General features: G+C 44.2%; 1 protein-coding gene across 4 annotated transcripts in view; it reads left to right on the top strand.

The window, feature by feature from the left end:
- Window positions 1-9,181: 9,181 nt before the first annotated feature.
- Window positions 9,182-19,101, top strand: part of FAM163A (family with sequence similarity 163 member A) — a 48,882-nt gene continuing 38,962 nt past the window's right edge. For 3 of the 4 annotated variants that reach the window (XM_080648455.1, XM_080648456.1, XM_080648453.1), the window contains exon 1: window positions 9,658-9,851. The gene's annotated coding sequence lies outside the window, so the exon portion shown is untranslated. Of the gene's footprint in view, window positions 9,309-9,657; window positions 9,852-19,101 lie in introns of those variants that run through there. The other variant, XM_080648454.1, reaches the window with a different exon arrangement.

The following is a 19,101-nucleotide window of genomic DNA, read 5'->3' as shown; positions in this document are numbered from 1 at the left end:
CTTAGTATTATGTTTCCTATCCCTAGTCCTTTCTATGTCTAGTCCAAGTTCATTTTTTCCTTAGAATGTTTTCCATCTATGATTGTTTTATTTGAGCCCTGGGAATGTACAGTGACTCAGAGAGTTACCTGAAATTATGAATCATGGTGTATCTCTGGCCACTGTTGGCCAAAAGCTACTCTTTGAGAAATTGTAATGGAAGGGCTTTGCGTTTTAAGTGGCCTGTCAGAGTGCATTTGGTGCTGATAGGATGCACTTAGATGACAGCTCATTTCAGCTTGAAATCATGCGTTGGAAGATGCTGCGAAGTACAAATCTCAGACAGTAAGTGATCTTTCTCCTTTTTTCTCTGCTGCTCTGTCAGACCTTCAGCTTGGTCATAGGGCAGATGTGAGAGCACAGGGAATTTGTTGTCTCTAGAGAGGTTTTCTGGCATTTCCGTATTTTCCAGACAAATCCAGAGGGGTGGTGTTGGCATGTTTGTGGTTTATTTGGTCTTTTGTTTGCTAAATGTCTGCCAAATAGACACCTTACCCTAGTTGTCATCACTTAAATGGCCAAAGACTATCACGGGGATAAAAAGACAAAGCAACTTGCAGAAGCAACTTGTAGAAGGGAAAGTGGGCTGATGATCTTCCTCCTTAACTCACTGCAGTGCTGTTCTGCAAGGCACGAACTCACTTCCCAGGCAGCAGATCCAGATGTTTCCAAACCTCGGCATCTGTGCCCCAAGTCCTGTTGAAGAATCAGTTAATCCCAGCATTCTCAGTAAATGCACCTGTTTGTACCCAGCTGGCTATTGTTCTGGGAAGAGAACATTCCTTCTCATCTTCATGGCTGACAGTCAGAATAGACCCTCTGCTCTTCTCCTGCCGGCTGAAAGGCAGCAAGCACCCTGAAGCTTCTTCCCTTGGAGTTGTTGCTTCTTAAAAGTCCTCCCTTGTTGTCTCTCTAGCAGTCTCCTTTTCCCAAAGCAATACAGTGTATGTTCATTATATCATCCCATGTATTTGTGACTTCAATCATCCATTGCCTTGCACTGACATATAGTTGTTTTGTGTGCATCTTGTTTTTCCAACTGTGACTGTGAGCCCCTTTAAACTTCTTTGAATTCCTTTCAGTTGAATATAGAGTATAGACAGACATTCTGTAAATACTTTTGAATTAGTTGTAATGCATTGCTTTACCCTCAAGGATCTTAGAATTTCACTGGGGAGGCAAGGGATAACCAGATGAAACAGTGCAATAACAGGGCAAGGCAACAACTTCATGCCAGCGTGGAAATGTAGAGCCGGGAGGTCCTATGCTGAGGATGTCAGGGGAGAGAAAGTCACGAGGCCGGGCCAGTCTGAGAAAGCTTGTACTTGCCTGTAACAGTCCTCACTGTGTCCTGAGAGAAGTCAGTAGTTGCCTTCAGAGTTGGCCTGGTTTGACAAATGAATCTCGCTAGCATGGTAGTATTACCGCAACTGTCATTTTGTCCTTTGCACACTGATCTCTGCTTCCCAAAAGGAATTTGTTCTGCAGACCATCCCAGCTCCTGGCCCTTGGAAACCTCACAGCAAACTTTCCTTCTGCCCTCTTTCCCCACTCACTACCCAAAGCTCTTTCATCACTATTATTTTTCTAAGCCTCTGTTTCTATGAAAAGATTTATCTTATGGTTCAGCTCCCTCTCTAAAAGAAAGTGCCAATAGCAGGAGAATGGGCATAGAAAGGGTGCATATGCTTTCCTGCACTGCTTTCTGGGTGTTGCATTTGTGCTTTTAATCCTGCTGCTGTCAAGCTCCATTAGGAGATTTGAGCATCAGCCTCCTACCTCTGGGGCCTGGCCTCCCATCAGCCCTGGCAGAAATGAGGATGGTGTTTGAGATTGGAAGAAAGATAGGTTGGGTATTTCAAAGAGCCCTTACCCACCAACCTTTCAGCCTACTCACCTTTCATATTGCACAGGGGCATTTATCCTCCCACTTGCAAGCACTGACTGCATTTGGGAAGCCATCAGAAGGCCATGTGCTGGCATCCATAAAGTGGTTTTAAAACAGTAGTGGAAAATCAACGCCAAGCCTCTGTAACCTTTGTACACCTTTGAAAAGGAATGGGTTTCCTCTTCCGGGGAAACCAAAGAGGAGAGCCCCCACTCTTATCAAAGTAGGCAAAGTCATTCCAAACAGTCCTGGCGATCACGGTGACAGATGTTACAGCCTTCACATCTGGTCTCTGCTGTGGCTTTGCTGCGTCAAAGCAGCACTTGGACTCTGGCCTCAGAGGACTGGCAGTGAGCTTCTGGGAAGGAAGAAGCCCCCTGGTAACCTTCCCTTTCTTGTCATTTGATATAAAGTAGAAACCAATGCCATAGAAAGAAACTAACTTTTGGACATTTTTAAATTTCAAATTGTGGATAAGGAATTATAGGCTTGTATAAGAGAAAACCCATTGATCTAGGCTTCATAATCTGGTCCCTCTCTAGAGAAATCTGTGGTCTTAATTGCTGATTAAGCAGTACATGACATCTTTAAAAAGCAAACTTAAATCCTAACGCTGATTTAATACATGGCGTGAATGTCAGATGGCAGAGTTGGCCATATGGAAGAAATTAAACTAACTCTCCTTTTTGATATATCCGGAAGCTTGCAATAGAAGAACCTGTTTTTAGATTTAAAAAATATTTTCCCCCAGTTATACCAATATCACCAAAACTGCTTTGGAAAATGAAGGACAGCCTCCTCAGGTAAGGGAGGAGGAAATGTTCCCACTGGCCAAGGAGACTAGATTGATATCTGAGTATCATCTCACTTCTGTTAAGTGATGTGGCCCCTGTCTAAATGTTACTTTGCTTTTTTAAAAATCTTCACTTGAGGACATTTTTCATTGATTTTTAGAGATAAGAGAAGGGGAGAGAGAGAAACATTGATTGGTTGCCTCCAGCATGTACCCCAACCAGGGATTGAACCCACAGCCTAGGTATGTGCCCCAACCAGGGATTGAATCCACAGCCTAGGTATGTGCCCTGACCGGGAATGGAACCTGTGATCTTTTTGTGTACAGGTCCACACCCCTACCAACTGAGCCACAACGGCCAGGCAAACGGTCCTTTGATTTTATAATGAAAGTCAGTAGATAAATATTATTGACTTTGCAAGCTACTTTACTAAGAGAGCAAAGGATATGGGTACTTTTTCCCTTGATCTTATCCTATATATCTTTAGCAGAAAGGATGTTTTCAGCCAAAATAAGTCCCCGCAGATTAAAACAACAGAACATGAACGCATGCCATGGCTTCCGATAGTGGCAGATTAAGTAATTCAGACCCAGCCTCCTGAAGTATAAGCTGAAGATAAATAAAAGGTTGGTTAAAAGTTTATTTTCTAAATTAAAATATGCTTTAAGTCTGAAAAACACCAAAGAGCTAACAAGTTAATGAAGAATTACTAGCTTTAAGCACCAAGAGAAGATAGAAGTACAAAGAAATGAGCTTTACAGTTGGGGCCACTGGGGGCATTTGGGGATTCTGGTTAGAGGTCTAAAGTTGGAGTCCATGGTTCACCCAAGGTGTGGCTGCTGCCCCACCCCCTGCTCTGGGTTGGGATCATATACTCTAGGGTAAGGTCAATGGGAAGGGGAACAGTACTTATACTTGGGTGTGGGCTGGATTTAGTGACTTACTCCTAATGAACAGTATATGGCAAAAGTGGTGGATGCTCTTTCTCTACATGGTCTTTCATCCTGGGTTTCTTTACACCATGGTGGTCTTGGGGCTCTAAGATGACAAGGGAAGATGTTACGAGGCTTCTTTCTTAAGCCTTGGACTTTGGAACTCATACAATGTTACTTGCACCATATTCCACTGTATTCTGTTAGTAAGTCCCAAGGACAGCCAGAGTCTAGGAGGTGAAGAAAGAGACCCCACCTCTTCAGGGGAGAAGTACAAAGTCATACTGCAGAATGCCATGGCCACTGGAATGAGAGAAGTTTCCTTCTGTATAAAGAGCATCTACAAAGACCTGCAAATGTTATACTTAATGGTGAAACTTTAAAAGTTGTGCTTGCATATTCAGATCTGAAAAATGGCATTGTAGCTCAAAAATAAATAAAAAGTGATAGAATTGAAGGGAGAGACAGTTCAACAAACAAAAGTTGGAAACTTCCAAAATCCCACTTCCAATCATAGAAAACTAGACAGAAGATCAATAATGATATAGAAGACTTGAACAACACTATAAAACAACTAGATATACATCTATAGTACACTCCACCCAACAGCACATGAAACATTCTCTAGGATAGACCATATGTTAGGCCATAAATAAGCCTCAATAAATTCTAAAGGTCTGATATCATAGGAAGCATGTTCTCTTACCAGAATGGAATAAAATTAGATAATACTAACAGAAATACATTTGGAAATTTCAGAAATATGAATAAATTAATACACTCCATATAACCAATAGGTCAAGGAAGAAATCACATGGGACATTAGAAAATTTGAGCTGAATGAAAATAAAAACAACACACCAAAACTTATGCAGCAAAAGCAGTGCTAAGAGAAAAATTTATACCTCTAAACAGCAATATTAAAAAATAAGAAAGCTCTCAAATTCATTACCTAAACTTCCACCATAGAAAACTAGAAAAAATAAACTAAACCCAAAGCAAGAAGGAAGGAAGGAAATAATAAAAAGATTAAGTTGGAAATAAGTATAATAGAAAATAAATGTAAAATCAATGAAACCAAAGCAAGTTATTGGAAAAAATCTACAATATTGACAAACCTTTAGCTAGACTGACAAAAAAAAAAAAAAACTCAAATTACTAAGCTTAAGAATGAAAGGGAGGTAATCTACCAACTGTACAGAAATAAAATGGATGATCATGGAATGCTATAAACAATTGTACACCAACAAATTAGAAAACCTAAATAAAATGGACAAATTCCTACAAAGATGCAAACTACTGACACTGACTCAAGAATAAAAAAATCTGAATATACCTATAGCAAGTAGATATTGATTGATAATTTAAAAACTACTCACAAAGAAAAATCTAGTCCCAGATAACTGATGAATTACAATGTTTAAAGGTGAATTAACACCAATCCCTTACAAACTATTCCATTAATAGAAGAGGAAGGAACACTTCCCAATTCATTTTATGACAGTAGTGTTACCCTGATACCAAAACCAAAAATAAAACTACTGACCAATGTCTGTCATAAATATAGATGCAAAAATGCTTTAAAACATATTAGTAAATATTGTTTCAAGCAATATAAAAAAATTTATATACTAAACCATGTGGGCTTTATTCCAGGAATGCAAGTCTGGTTGTTTTCAATCAATGTAATCTACCATGTTAACAGGCTAAAAAAGGAACAAAATCACATGATTATATAACCCGATGTAAAAGCACTCAACAAGCCGAAACCGGTTTGGCTCAGTGGATAGAGCATTGGCCTGTGGACTGAAGGGTCCCGGGTTCGATTCCGGTCAAGGGCATGTACCTTGGTTGCAGGCACATCCCCAGTAGGGGGTGTGCAGGAGGCAGCTGATCGATGTTTCTCTCTCATCGATGTTTCTAGCTCTCTATCCCTCTCCCTTCCTCTCTGTAAAATATCAATAAAATATATTAAAAAAAAAAGCACTCAACAAAATTCAATACCCATTTATAACAAAAACTTTCACAAAAATAGGAATAGAAGGAAAATTTGTCAACTTGATACCGACATCTAAATCTTTGGTATCTAGGGCTAGGTTAAGAGTCTTAGATAGATTTACACCAATAGCATGACCCATTGTATGAAAAAGTGAAAATTTGGACCTTATTAAAATTAAAAACTTTCTCTGTAAAATCAATGTAGAAGGGGTAAAAAGTCAAGCTACAGACTCGGAGAAAATATTTTCAAACTACATATCTGCCTAAGGACTAGACTAAAGAACTGTCAAAATTCAACAATGTTTTTGTAAAACAAAACCAAACCAAAAAATCCAATTAGAAATGGCCAAAAGATAAATAGATAGCCAAAAATATATAGATGGGAATATAGTTGCCAAATAAGTAAGTGGAAAGATGTTCAACATCATTAGCTATCGGGAAATGAAAATTAAAGCTACAATAAGATATCACTACACACCTGTCAAATGGCTAAAACTTAAAAACTAGTGACAACATAAAATGTTTGCAAGGATGTGGAGAACCTGGGTCACTTATACATTGCTAGTGGAATGCAAAATGGTACAGCTATCTTGGAAAACAAGTTGGCAGTCTCTTAAAAATCGAAGCATGCAACTACCATATGATCCAGCAATTTTACTCCTTGGCATTTATCCCAGAGATATGAAACTCAGGTTCACAAAAAAACTTGTACATGAATGTTTATAGCAGGTTTATTAGTAATAGCTCAAAACTGGGAGTGGGGTAAGGAACAACAGCCAAATGTCTTTTATATGAGTGAGTGAATGGTTAAACAAACCATGATACATCCATACCACCCAATAAATAAACCTAGATGAATCTCCCAAAAATTACACTGGAAAAATTTAAAAAGATTACATACTGTATGATTTCCTTTATATAACATTCTTGAAATTCCACAATTTTATAAATGGTAAACAGATAAGTGGTCTCTAGAGGTTAGGGATGGGGAGGGGAGTCAAAGGGAAGTAGAAGTGACTATAAAAGGGAAATATGAGGGATTCTTCTGGTTTTGTTCTGTATCTTGAGTGTCTCAATGCCAATGTCAATGTCAATATCCTGGTTTTGATATTGCACTGAAGTTTTGCAAGATGTTAACAGTGGGACAAACTGGGTAAAGGGTACCTGGGATCTATCTGTCTTATTTCTTACAATTGCATGTGAATCTACAATTATCTCAAAATAAACATTCTGATTTTAAAAATTATTCTTGATCAAATGATCAAGATTAACAAGTAGAAGAAGATACTTGCAGCCTATAACTGACAAAGGCATATAGCCAGAATAAACAACAAGCTTTTATGAATCAAGAAAAAGTCAGATGACTCACTGTAGAAATAGGTAAAGATTTGAACAAGCACTTCACAAGACAAAATTCAAATAGGCTACAAAAACATGTAAAAGCACACAGCCTTATTAGAAATTAAGGGTATGAAATGAAGATCACAATTTTGATACAATTACACATCCACCAGATTGATAGAAATTAAGAAGTCTAACAATATGATGTTTTGGCAAGGATGTAGAGCAACTGGAGCTACCATCCATCTTTGGTGGGAGTGTAAATTTGAATGACCACCTTGGAAAACAATATGGTATTCTTTAATGAAGTTATATAAGCATACCCTATAGCCCAGCAATTCTACTCCAAGGTATACACCTAAAATATTTGCACTTGCACACCTGGAGATATATACAAGGACTTTATTAGCAGTATTATTTGTAGTGGCTCCAACTACAACTACATGCAACAAAAATGAATGACCTCACAGTCATAACCAAGTGAAAAAAGAGGCCAGAAGTGCGCGTGCACACACACACACACAAGTTCATGCTAAACAGAAAGTAAAACTAAATGGTCATGTTTAGGGATGCTTAACAATTTTATAAAACTTTAAAGATATAGAGGAAGTAAGTACTAAAGGATCGCTGTTGCTTTAGGGCAGGGGTCCTCAAACTTTTAAAACTGGGGGCCAGTTCACTGTCCCTCAGACCGTTGGAGGGCCGGACTATAGTTTAAAAAAAATATATGAACAAATTCCTATGCGCACTGTGGGCCCTGGACGAGTCGGCTGCTAAGCAGGACAGGCAGCGGCACCCGACGGGCCGGATAAATGTCCTCGGCGGGCCGCATGTGGCCCGCGGGCCCTAGTTTGAGGACGCCTGCTTTAGGGGAAAGAGAAGGGAAGGGCTATGAATGGAAATTGGTGGGCAGAGGAGGTTCTGGGGTGATGGCAATGACCTGGGTGCTGATCGCACAGCTTTGGTTTATGATGACTCATGAGGCTGTACATGTATCTTGTCTTCACTTTCTGTCTAATTTATAACCAAGTAACGCATCTCTTCATATTTCAGTTTTGCCTTTGAGAAGAAATGAGATGGAGGAATGTAGGTGTGAAGTTTGTGTGAGAAAAGGCAGCACGTGAAAATCTGAGGTCAAAATTAAAAACCTGTGATAAGAGAGAGGAAATAAGTGGAGTGTTGAAGCCACCGGTAAACCTGCTGGAGGGATCAGGTGGGTAGCTTGCCTTTGGATGTTTGCTTGTTTTTTTAGAACAGTGATTTGGGAATAATACAGGTTGCTCCAAGTGCTAAATTTCTTACTCCCTCTCCGTTACAAGTTGGGCCTGGGCGGAGGGACCAAGCTTTTTATTTTATTATATGTTATTTTATTTTTTATTGATGCATTATTCACCTTTGACTTGAATCATCAGACTACCCAGGGTATGAGAAAGAACACATTTGATTTGAGGAGAATACTCCCTGTTTGAGCATTAACCTGGATGGCCCTATCTCTCCCTCCTCCCGGTCTTCAGTCCAGCCAGGATTGGAGAGCAGAGTTAGGAGAAGAAGACCAGGGCAGGGAAGGGTTCCATGTGGAGATGCTTTGGACGTGCTAAAAAGTGTCAGTTCCCTTCCATCTCCTTCGGCCATGTTCTCAGATCAGACTGATGTCAGAAATTGTCGTCAAAGGTACAGCACAGAAGCAACTGGTAGACTTTTAAACATTAACTGTGGGTGGAGTGGCGGCTGGCTTTTCTTCTTTCCTGTCAGATCTCCCCATCACAACTATAATTACACACTGCTCAGCCGGGAGGTCGGGGTACCCCTCAACGGCAGGGACATCAGGTGTCATTGGACTTCCAGGGACCCGTGTGGGCCAGAAAAAGGAAAACGTAAGAGCCTTTCAGGCGGTCACTAGGCAAAGCCCCGTGGGCAGCGACATACCGTGGTCCTGAGGCTTGTTCTCTCAGGGTTTTCCGTGCTGCACCTATCCGTACAGGGCACGCCAAGTTCCCTGTCCGCGTTTCCATTTCTTGGGCAAAAGGACAGTGGAACTAGAGGAAGGCTCTTTGGAAGGCACCTGCCTGCGCCGTGTTATCCCTTCCCTTCGCTCTTGTGTGAACAGGCTCTGTGGTGGGGGATTCTCCCAGGGTGGGGCCAGCGCCAATCAGGTTGCTCAGTACCTGCCCCCAGCCCTGGCCACCTGGAGGGGCCATGAGGTTCTCGGCTCCGTGCAGGGCCAGGACTCAGAGCGCCACCCCAGTCCCTGGTGCCCGAAAGGACGAGCGCAGACCCCGCGGGAGTTGCCTCAGGCGCGGAGCTGGCTCAGCCTCGGTAATGGTAACGGGTTGGGGCGCTCCTGGGCACCTGGGTTCCTCCATGGAAGGAAAAGGAGAGAGGAAACGGGGTCCGGGGCTAGTGGAGGACCCCGCAGGACACCGGGCTCCGCGTGCGGATGTCCCTCGAAAGTGCGCCTCTATACCCGGTTAAGCGCGTCCGGGGCTGCCTCCCACTGTCCATCTCGATCTTGACCTTGGCGCTGTCGGGCTGGGCTGGGGCTGGGGCTGGGGCTGCAGTTGGCTCTCCCTCTCTGCACAGTAAGCCGTTCACTCTGAAGGGCGCGGGTGTGCTGGGGGAGGTGGGCGGCTCCGGCCTGGTAGCCAGGCTGCAGGTCGAGCGTCCCCGCCTCCTGGCAGGACTCGCGGAGTCCCTGCCCCAGAGTGCAGCGCTAGCGCTTGCCTCCGCCCCGCCTCGCCGATCTCCTCGATCTCCTCCGCGGCACCTTCCTCCTTCAGCTGGACCCCACAGGACGCGGCTGCTGCTCCTCCGTGCCGCCACCACCCGAGGACCATGCAGTGGCCTGAGCGCTGGGCGCGCGTGAGTGAGAAGCGCGGGGACCGAGTGGGGGGAGCAGCCCGGTCATCTGTGCGGCCAGGTGGGTCCGAGAGCGCAGGCACCTCTGGGCCCGCCTGGCCGCCGGGCTAGGTTTGCTGGAGATTTTCCTGGAGTTGTATAAAATGAGGAGGGAGGCGGTGCGTTAGCGGCGTGCTTCAATATCTCCGCCTGTGCATTAGGGTCCAGAACAGGATTAGAGAGACCGGACCCTCACCTGGGCCGCCAGGCAAGTCTTCCTAAGGCCCCAGAGCCGGTGGCCCGCACCCCCATCCCTTGGGGCTGGTGTGGCCTTCTGGGCTCCAGACTTCAGCTCCAGCGAAGCCACCCTCCCTGCCCCTCGCTCAGTGGCCTTAGAAGAGGATTTGGCCCAAGTAGAGAGACAAGGGAGCGAGCAAAAAGCCTCGGATCAGAAAGAAAGCCTAGTTCTGCTCCTTCATTCTGAGTCTCTGGCCAAGGCGGAGCGAACCAAGTGCGGGGCTGCAGCAGGCCGGCGGCAAGGGTGGCGTCCTGGGTCCCCCACGGCAGCAAAGGAGGCAGGGGTGGAGATCTGTCTTCTCCATCAGCACTCTGGGGATCCATACACCACCCATGTTTTTCAGCCACACTTGGGCATTCCTTTTCTCTGAGTGGGTTTGTGGAGCTCTGGAAGTTTGCTCTTCTATCAACTTAGGGGGGTAGGTATCCAGCCAGGAGCCCTAACCCTAAACTAACCCCAGCCCACATTCATGGCCTGGCTGGAGGCAGGGTTTGGGAGGAGGGGAGCCTCATGGGCTGGGCTAGGGGCTTCTGAAGAGGCGGCAGTGTAACTGGCAGGGGTGGAAGTCTCTGCAGTCAGAGCCCAATGCCCTGCCACATCCTCCAGTGTCTGAGCCAGACCCACATTTTATGTCGAGTAAGAGACCAACAATGATGCAGGGACTTTAGATCCCGTGTATCCATTCTGCTTCAGAATCGGGGGATTCGGAGACTTCAGGGGAAAGGCGGTTTCCTTTGTGTGCTAGTGCAGTGCTCCTAAGTACATGCAGATCCTGCCCCTTTCCTTCTAGGGGAACACAGAGCAAAGGAATATGCCCTAAAAGCAGTTATAACTTCTCAGTTCTCTCTCAGGATGGCTCAGCTCCATGCCTGAGGGGACCTAAACCACATATAGAGATAGGGGGTCATGTTGGCACCCAGACAGGAACTAAAATGTGCTCCCCAAGGTTTAGCTGTGGCATTAGCTGAGTCAATAGCATCGTTTCCCCTCGCACATAAGGGGCATGGCTATAGGTTCTACAGCCTGGGGTACGAAATGAGACGGGACCGTGTGGGAATGGGAAAAGCCTCTGAAGTTCTTTGGGGTGGGGGTGGGGGTGGGGGTCCCATTTGTACATAGAAACCTTGTTTGGGGCATCACTGGCATTTCTGCATTTTGTGACCTCATCAAAAACTGTGCTTGGGAAAGGCTCCGATGCTGATGAGGGCAAATCCCTCATGTTTTGCCCAAGGATCTCTGTTTTGTCTCTAGCTTGCCCGTCTGTAATTGGAAATGAGCTCTGCTTAGTCCAGAGAGTGCCTCTGTCTGAATGCAAACATCATCTGGTAACAGGGAAGCCTGGCACAGAAACAGCCCCCCTGCCCCCAGGCACAGGGAGGGGTTTTCGTGATATCTCCTGCTAACTGTGGAAGGAGGCTGGGTGGATCAGAGGAGGAGCTGGGAATCCTCCGGGTAGCTATTTAACAAAGAGCTGTTTGGCCCTAGCTGTGCTGTTCCAAGGTCTGTCAGCTGTGAAAAGTGCCCTGAGGTCTAGGATCTGGCCTGATGGAAAGTTGCTGCCATTTATTAAGTACCTTCTATGTGCCATACACAAGGCTTTGTGAAATCAGTATTATTATCCCCATATTTCATGTGAGGAGACTGAGTTTGGAAGAGGTTAAATAATTTGCTAAGATCTTTAAGCTGGTAAGTGGCAGAGCGGTGCTTGAAATGCAGGTCTCTCTGGTTCCAAAGTCCCTGCTCCTTCCACAGGGCCACTCACTCCCCTCCCATGAACTGACACATTCGCGGTAACTGAAAACCCAGAGCCACTGTGTACAAGAGAGGTTTGTGAGCCGGTTAGGCTTCCCGGCTAGTGCTGGCCTGGTAAATGCATGCTCTTCACTCCACGTAGGACTCAGGGATTTAATTAATGCACAAGGCTTAATTCTTTAACATTTAAAATGCAAACTACAATGACATACTTATTTACCATTCAGTTAGCAAACTTCATAAAGACTGATAAACTGCTGATGAGGTTCTGAACAGGCACTTTCATATGCTGATGGTAGGAGAATAAATTGGTACAACTTCTCTGGAAGGCATTTTAGAAGCATCTCTCAACATTTGAAATGCCCATGCCATTGACACAGTGGTTCCATTTTTTTAAGACATTTATCTTGCTGTTATACTTGCCTATGGGCACAAAGAAACATATGTATATTGTAGCATTATTTGAGCTGTGAAAGAACAACCTATATACTCATCACAGGGGGTAGTTAAATACTTCGTGGTACTTCCAGATAGTCAAATACTGTCCTCTTCATCCATTAAAAAAAAAAAAAAGTAGGAGAAGCTTACTCTAAAACTGACATGGAACAATTTGCAAGATACATGGCTAAGTGGAAAACATGCATAGAGTGTTTATAATATGCTACTGTTCATGTTATAAGGGAGGAGGAAAAGGGAGAGTTCCAGGATATTTGCTTGTCAGTGCATAACTATATACACAAAACCTAATAATATCTGTTGCCTCCAGGGAGAGTGGACCTGTAAACCCTTTGTATCTTTTCAATATTGAACCTTGTGATTGCATTAACTATTTTAAAAATTATTCTCCTTGCTCTGTGCCTGACATTCTTTCAAGCTCTTTTCCAGCTGAATGGTGTGGGACTACACCCCCCACGCACACGCTCATGTTGCTAAGAGGTTCCCACTGTAATAAAAGCCAACAGGCTGTGAGACCACACAGAACCCCTAGTATCTAGCCATCCAAAATTCCTTTCACTTTGCAGGTTGTGCTTGGAAAACTGGAAGTGTGTGTGTGTGCTGGAAGTGTGTGTGTGTGTGTGTGTGTGTGTGTGTGTTTAGAACTCTCTGAGCTGGATAGGCAAGATCTTATCCTCCAACTTTGAAAGCAAAATGGAGAACTAGAAATTTTTTATTGCCCCAATGTTCCCCTATACAGGATAAAGCATCAGCAATCAGATGGCATTAATAAGGGCATGGGAGGAGCACTGTGGTTGAGTATCTGAGGGGCAGAAGGTATGTCCGTTTATTTATGGTGTTGTATTTGGAGAGGAAGAGAGATCCCCTTGAAAGAAAAGGGTTGGAAATTATTCTGGGGTCTGGGGCTCTATTGCCCCAGAGGAGGAGGGAAGGTTATTTGAGTTGTCACACTATCAGTCTATGTGTCCCTGGATGCCCCTTTGGGTGCTTTTTATCAGCACAGATGCCCTGCTCAGTTGTGTCCCCGCTCCCCCAAGAATTCCCTTCTTGATCACCCAGCCTTGAGGCCAACGGATGCACGAAGGGGAGGGAGGCAGGTATCAGGCACTGCCTCCCCTCCTTCAGGTAGGACAGGCTGTTGAGCAGCAGGAACAGTGGAAGAAAGGCTTGCTTCCAGCCACACCAGACGGGGCTCCCTTGCACTGTTGGGTGGTTCAGCTTCATTTCAGTTACTCTGCTAAGCACTCTGCCTACTTTATGTCATTTAATCTCTTAACTGGGGATGTGTGAGAGCCCAGGCTCATTGCCATCAAGCAAACAACACCTTTCTGCTCCCCCTTCAGTGGCTTTTCTGTTCTCTGCACAGTAACCTGCACACAGGTGCTCACTAACTCAGTTTGGGTATTAACAGCATGTGGCTGAGCATTTCATGTCTTGATAGATGATCTGGAATCTTTGCAGTCTGGATAGGTTTGGACAAGGCACAGTTCAGGGACAAAGCAGCGTCCTTGGTTTAGATTTCCATCTGTCTTGCTTCTATCTCTGTGTGTACATTAGGGCTGGGCTGAGTGGACTGTGTGTGATGTTCCCCAGGGACGGAGGGAGGAGAAGGAGCGATTGTCTCTGCTTTGGTCCAGATGTAGTGCTGAGAAGGGCGGTGAGGATGGGCTTATGAGGCCCTGTGTCTGCACCCAAGGAGGAAAGTGATCGGGATGGTCTCTGAACCGCAGGTCTGTGCTGGGAGTCTGTTTGGAAAAAATAGCCTGAGAACTCAGAGCCCCGCTCATTGCAAACCTTTCTCCTCCCACGCAGCTCACAGGCCTGGGCTCACCTCTGACTCACATTCCACTTCAGAAAGAACAGCTTGAATTTCCCCCAGATAAATTCTGGAGCACTCTGGGCAGCTGCTGCTTCGTGTGCTGCTTCGCCCACAGGGGTGAGAGCAAGAAGCTGGAGCGGGCTCTTGGCCACGGCCGCCAGAACCTAGCCAGGAGGGCGCCCCAACGATTTTTTTTTTTAGTCACCTTATATCACACACAAAAACGTGTTGTTTATGCAGCATACTGTAATGGATGACCAGTTTGACCGCTTCAATTTAGAAAATATCTATTGTTCAAGGCCCTGGAAGACAGAAAGATGTGGGTGGCATGGTCCCTGGGCTTGAGTTGCCCACAAGGCAGAGTTGGGAGAGGAGCATTCACATCACCAAGAGGGCTCTGCAGACTAAAGTTCACCCTAAGGAGAGATACAAGCAATATGTTGTCATGTGCAGAGGGGCTAAAGTGAATCCAAGGCTGGCCCAAGTAACTCTGGTCGATTATTAAGGTCCTTTTGGAGGAGGTGAGTTTTTAATTGGACTTTGAATGTTAAGTATGATTTTGATAAGCAAGCTCAGTAGAAGTGGCTAAGAGAACAGCTTAGCCAAAAGCATAGGGTTACAATAGAATATGGAGTGTTTAAAGGTAAATCAATATCTGTAATGTCATCATTACCCAACTCCTGTCTTAGGCACAGTACATAGTATTTTTTAGGCACTCAACAGAATGAAACTGTTTATATCCCCATAAAAATAATCAATCACTATGCTTTTGGGGGTGGTAAAATCAACAGGGCTTGATCATAGATTAGATATTAAAAGTGAAGGCCACAAGCCCAAGATCTATAAAGCTATAACAAGTTTATATCAGATTCTTTTGCTTTAAAAAATAACGGATGGTGTTTTACACATGTAAGATCAACATTTCTGTTCAGCAAACTGCTGTCACCGTTGGTTTTTCAGTGAGGAGGCAGCAGGGCCCAGGAGGAGCACTGGGAGGAGGATTCACCTTCCTCCTGACCATATTCATGCTTACTCACCCATCCAGTTATTCCCGCATTCAACAGACGTAATCCGTGTGTCTGAGCCAAGAGCGTGGCGGCTAGGGGGAGAGAAAAGGAGATTCCACAGGAAGATCAAAGGGAACGCCTCCAAAGGTGGACCTCGGACATAGGGCAGGTTCGGTTCTAGACCACTGCAATAAAGTGAACATTGCAATAAAGCAAGTCAGAGAAATTTTTTGGTTTCCTAGTGCATATAAAAGTTACGTTTACACTATACTGTAGTCTATTAAATGTGCAATACCATTATGTCTAAAAAGTTTACATACTTTAAGTAAAAAATGCTTTCTTGCTAAAAAATGCTAATCGTTATCTGAGCCTTCAGTGAATTGTAATCCTTTTGCTGGTGGAGGGTTTAACCCTAGCAGCATCAAAGATCACTGATCACAGATCACCATCACAAGCATAATAATAATGAAAAAAGTTTGAAATATTATGAGAATTACCAAAATGTGACATAGTGACATGGAGTGAGCAAGTACTGTTGCAAAATTTGTACCAATAGACTCACTCAGCATGGAACTGCCACAAACCTTCAAGTGTGTAAAAAGCGCAGTATCTGTGAAGCCCCATAAAACAAGATATGCCTGTACATGGGAGAGATCACAAGAGAAGGTAATAAATGCCTTAGGGAAAATAGGGACAAAGGGCAATGGGGAAATGTATGTTCAATACATGCTGGTTGCTAAAATAAATAAACAGCATGATAAACAGTACCAGATACCTTTAAGAGAACAAATCAGAGAGCAAAACATTATTTCTTTGGATTTGGCCAGTGAGTATCAAACACTTGTTCATGTCCTGAACTCCATGGAAACTGTGATGCTCTCCGGATAACACTGTGAAATATTTACATATTAAAATGGCTGAATATATGATAATTTTTAAATCAGAGAGCATCTTATGCTAGATTCTACCACAGACATAGAATAGCAGGCACTATATTAAGAAAACTTTATAGAACAAAAACTTTTAATTGAGAATTTTCTGCCAGCTCATTTTTCTGTGAATTGGGGAAGGACTGCCAAGATTCTATTTTAGTGCAGGAAACCCTCAGTCCAGCTGGTAGAACCCCAGGGCTCCTCAGGAGCACAGTGTTGGCAGTTTGAAGGCTGTTGATGACTTTAGCAAGGGCAACTTCAGAGGAGTAATGAGGCCAGAACCTAGACAGAGTTGGGTTGAAAAGTGAGGATTGCATTCACAAGATGTCAACAAATATTTATTGAGTGGCAAATAGTATTGAATGTCACAGGGGATACAATGTTTGTGGTTTCATTACGTTTTTAAAATGAGAGACAGTTGAGCACATTTAAATGCCAACAGAAAGGATCCACTTGAATGGAAAAGTTATAGGTTAAGGAAGGATAATTCATAATAAGATTTCTAAGAAGATGTGTGGACAGCATCAAATATACAGGTGGAGGGACTGGCTTTGAGAAGAGGAGGGACCGTTCTTTGGGCCGAGAAGAGGAGGAGGAGAGGATAAGGGCAGATGTCAGTATATTTGTCTGTGGTGGTGGGAAGACGAGGGTGTTGCCACGGAGGAAGGGTGGCTAGCTGGGAGACAGGACGGAGGAGTCAGTTTAATTAATGAAAGTGATGAGGACAGTGAAGAGAAAGGGTGAAGAAACTAAAGAAAGATGATAACATTGGAGCACTTATTAGCTATGTGACACTGAGCCCGTTCTCCTACCTGTAAGATGCGAGTGGTAATGAGGTTGCCTACTCCAGAGTTGTGCCTGGCCCACAGCAAACGTGGGCTGCTGTTTTGATTTTCATCCTCACTGTCAGTGCAGTGCTGAACACAGAATTGGTTTTGGTATGAAACAGCTATCAATACTCCCAGATTGTTAGTACCTAAGGAGTAGATGGACATTCCTCCATCAACACTTGTCTCACATCCCAATGCTGAAGCACCAATCTCTTTCTTCTCTAAGCACTTGGAAGCTTTTTCACTACTTAATGCTGAGGGATTTGTATGTGGTGCTTAGCCAGGGCAGATTCTATTAAGGAATTTAATCATACGGGCAGGGCACTGGGCCAGGGTGAAGAGAGAAGAGGTTCAATTAATTCAAGAGCCCAATCTCCCCTGACCTCATTCATATAACAGAGGACAAGGCATTTACGGGATTCATTCCTTTATTCCTTTCATAATATCTGTTGAAGCCAACTTTGAGCCAGGCCTGTACCCAGGCTGAGAGGCAGAGATGAATAGGAGTGGTTTCTGCCCTCAGATATTAATCTGACCAGATCTTGTTGTAATGACTGTATCACAGTTTGGGATCATCCTAGATAAGATTTTGGGTTAGGCTAGGGATGAGGGCAGGAGATCACGTAGTTCACCCTTGAAGGCATCAGTACCCTCCATGATGTAGACAAAGTTGTGTGTGAAGAATGAAGAAGATGGGGTTCCAATGAGGTCATGAGAAGAAGGATGAAGGTTTGGGACAGTCTCTAAGGGGAATAGAAATATTGTGACTAAAAGCTTCAAGTTTTTAAGCCCAGACAACTGAACAGTGAAGATTGTGTTGATAGAAATGGGAGTTATTTGGGGGAACACTTGGGAGAATGGGAGGGACATTTTTGAGCATGTTAAATTTGGGGCAGTAACAGGGAACCAATAAGAACAAGTCCTACAGGTGGTGAGACTATCTCATGGGTACATGGCTGTCAAAAGCCAGCATCCTCTCCAGCCTCCAGACTGCATAACAGAGCAAGGGGGAGGAGAAACCGATGAGAGGGTCAGTGCTTGCTGTGGGAGAGTCTCTGAGTGCCGAGTGACATGGGCTAAAAGGTGTTGATGTGTTACTGGATTCCTGATGCCTCATTAATTGAAAGGTCAAATGTGGAAAAGTAGATTGGGCGAGAACATGCTGATATGACCTGGGCGAGAGTGCCTATTTGGATTTCAGAGTTTCCTCAATCCAGTTAATCTTCCCAAATGTTTACCCAGGGAAGAAGCATAAAACCTGGGACAGGTAGAGGTGAGAGGAGGCTGGGAGGTTGGCAAAGGCCAGATCCTGACAGCAGATGCCACCTTTGGGTCTCAAGGGGCAAGTGACTACGTGGTGGAAACAGGAGCAGATGAGAGGTGTGGGGTCTCCAAGCTCCCACTCTAGTCTCCTCCAATGCATCCCTCCTCTTGCTACCACAGGGTTCTTTCTAAAGTCTAGAACCTCGTAAGACTGTTCAGTGTTCCCCTCTGTGCTCCATGAGGTTTTCCACTGTGGCTCTGAGTGTCCTTATCCCATTCCACTCCTGGCGCACCAGCGACGGTTACTTTTGCAAACCCAGCCCTCTCTTCCATGCGCCCTCCCTCATGCTGCTCCCTAAATCCTAAAAGGAAATCCCAAAAAGAGAAATCACAAGATTGTTCTCACAGTGAAAATAACTACTATCCATTGAAATGTTTAAAAAATAGGGGTCTTTTCTAATAAACCAGCAGCTACTTAAAGTGATGTAGAAACATATTTTACATGAAAATATATTCATGATCTGTTGTTAAATTAGAAACCAGCATGAACACAGTAAGTATGTGTATGAGAGTGTGACAGAATGTTAACATTGCTTATCAGCAAGTGGAAGAGTCAGTTAATTTTTACTTTTTTAATGTCTATAATTTCACATTTTTCTAATACACAGTTACTACTTTTACAAGCAAAGCTGCTCTAGGGATCTCTCTGGTTGACCACGCTCCCCAGAGTGATTGGCCTCTGGCTGCTTACCCTGATCGCTCCTTGTAGACCCCGCAGTATTTTTGTCCAGGACTGCAAGCGAGACTAATTCATTAAGTGCTTTCAGTCCTGAAGATGACAGGAGCCAGGAAAGCATTAAAGTCTTGTTGCTACGACAGCCGGTAGCCTTGATGTCTGCGTGTTTATTTATTAACGG

Source organism: Plecotus auritus (genome assembly GCF_963455305.1).
Source record: "Plecotus auritus genome assembly, chromosome: 12".
NCBI lineage: Eukaryota > Metazoa > Chordata > Mammalia > Chiroptera > Vespertilionidae > Plecotus > Plecotus auritus.
Note: the sequence above shows the minus strand (reverse complement) of the source record. Positions and strands in the feature narration are given on the sequence as shown.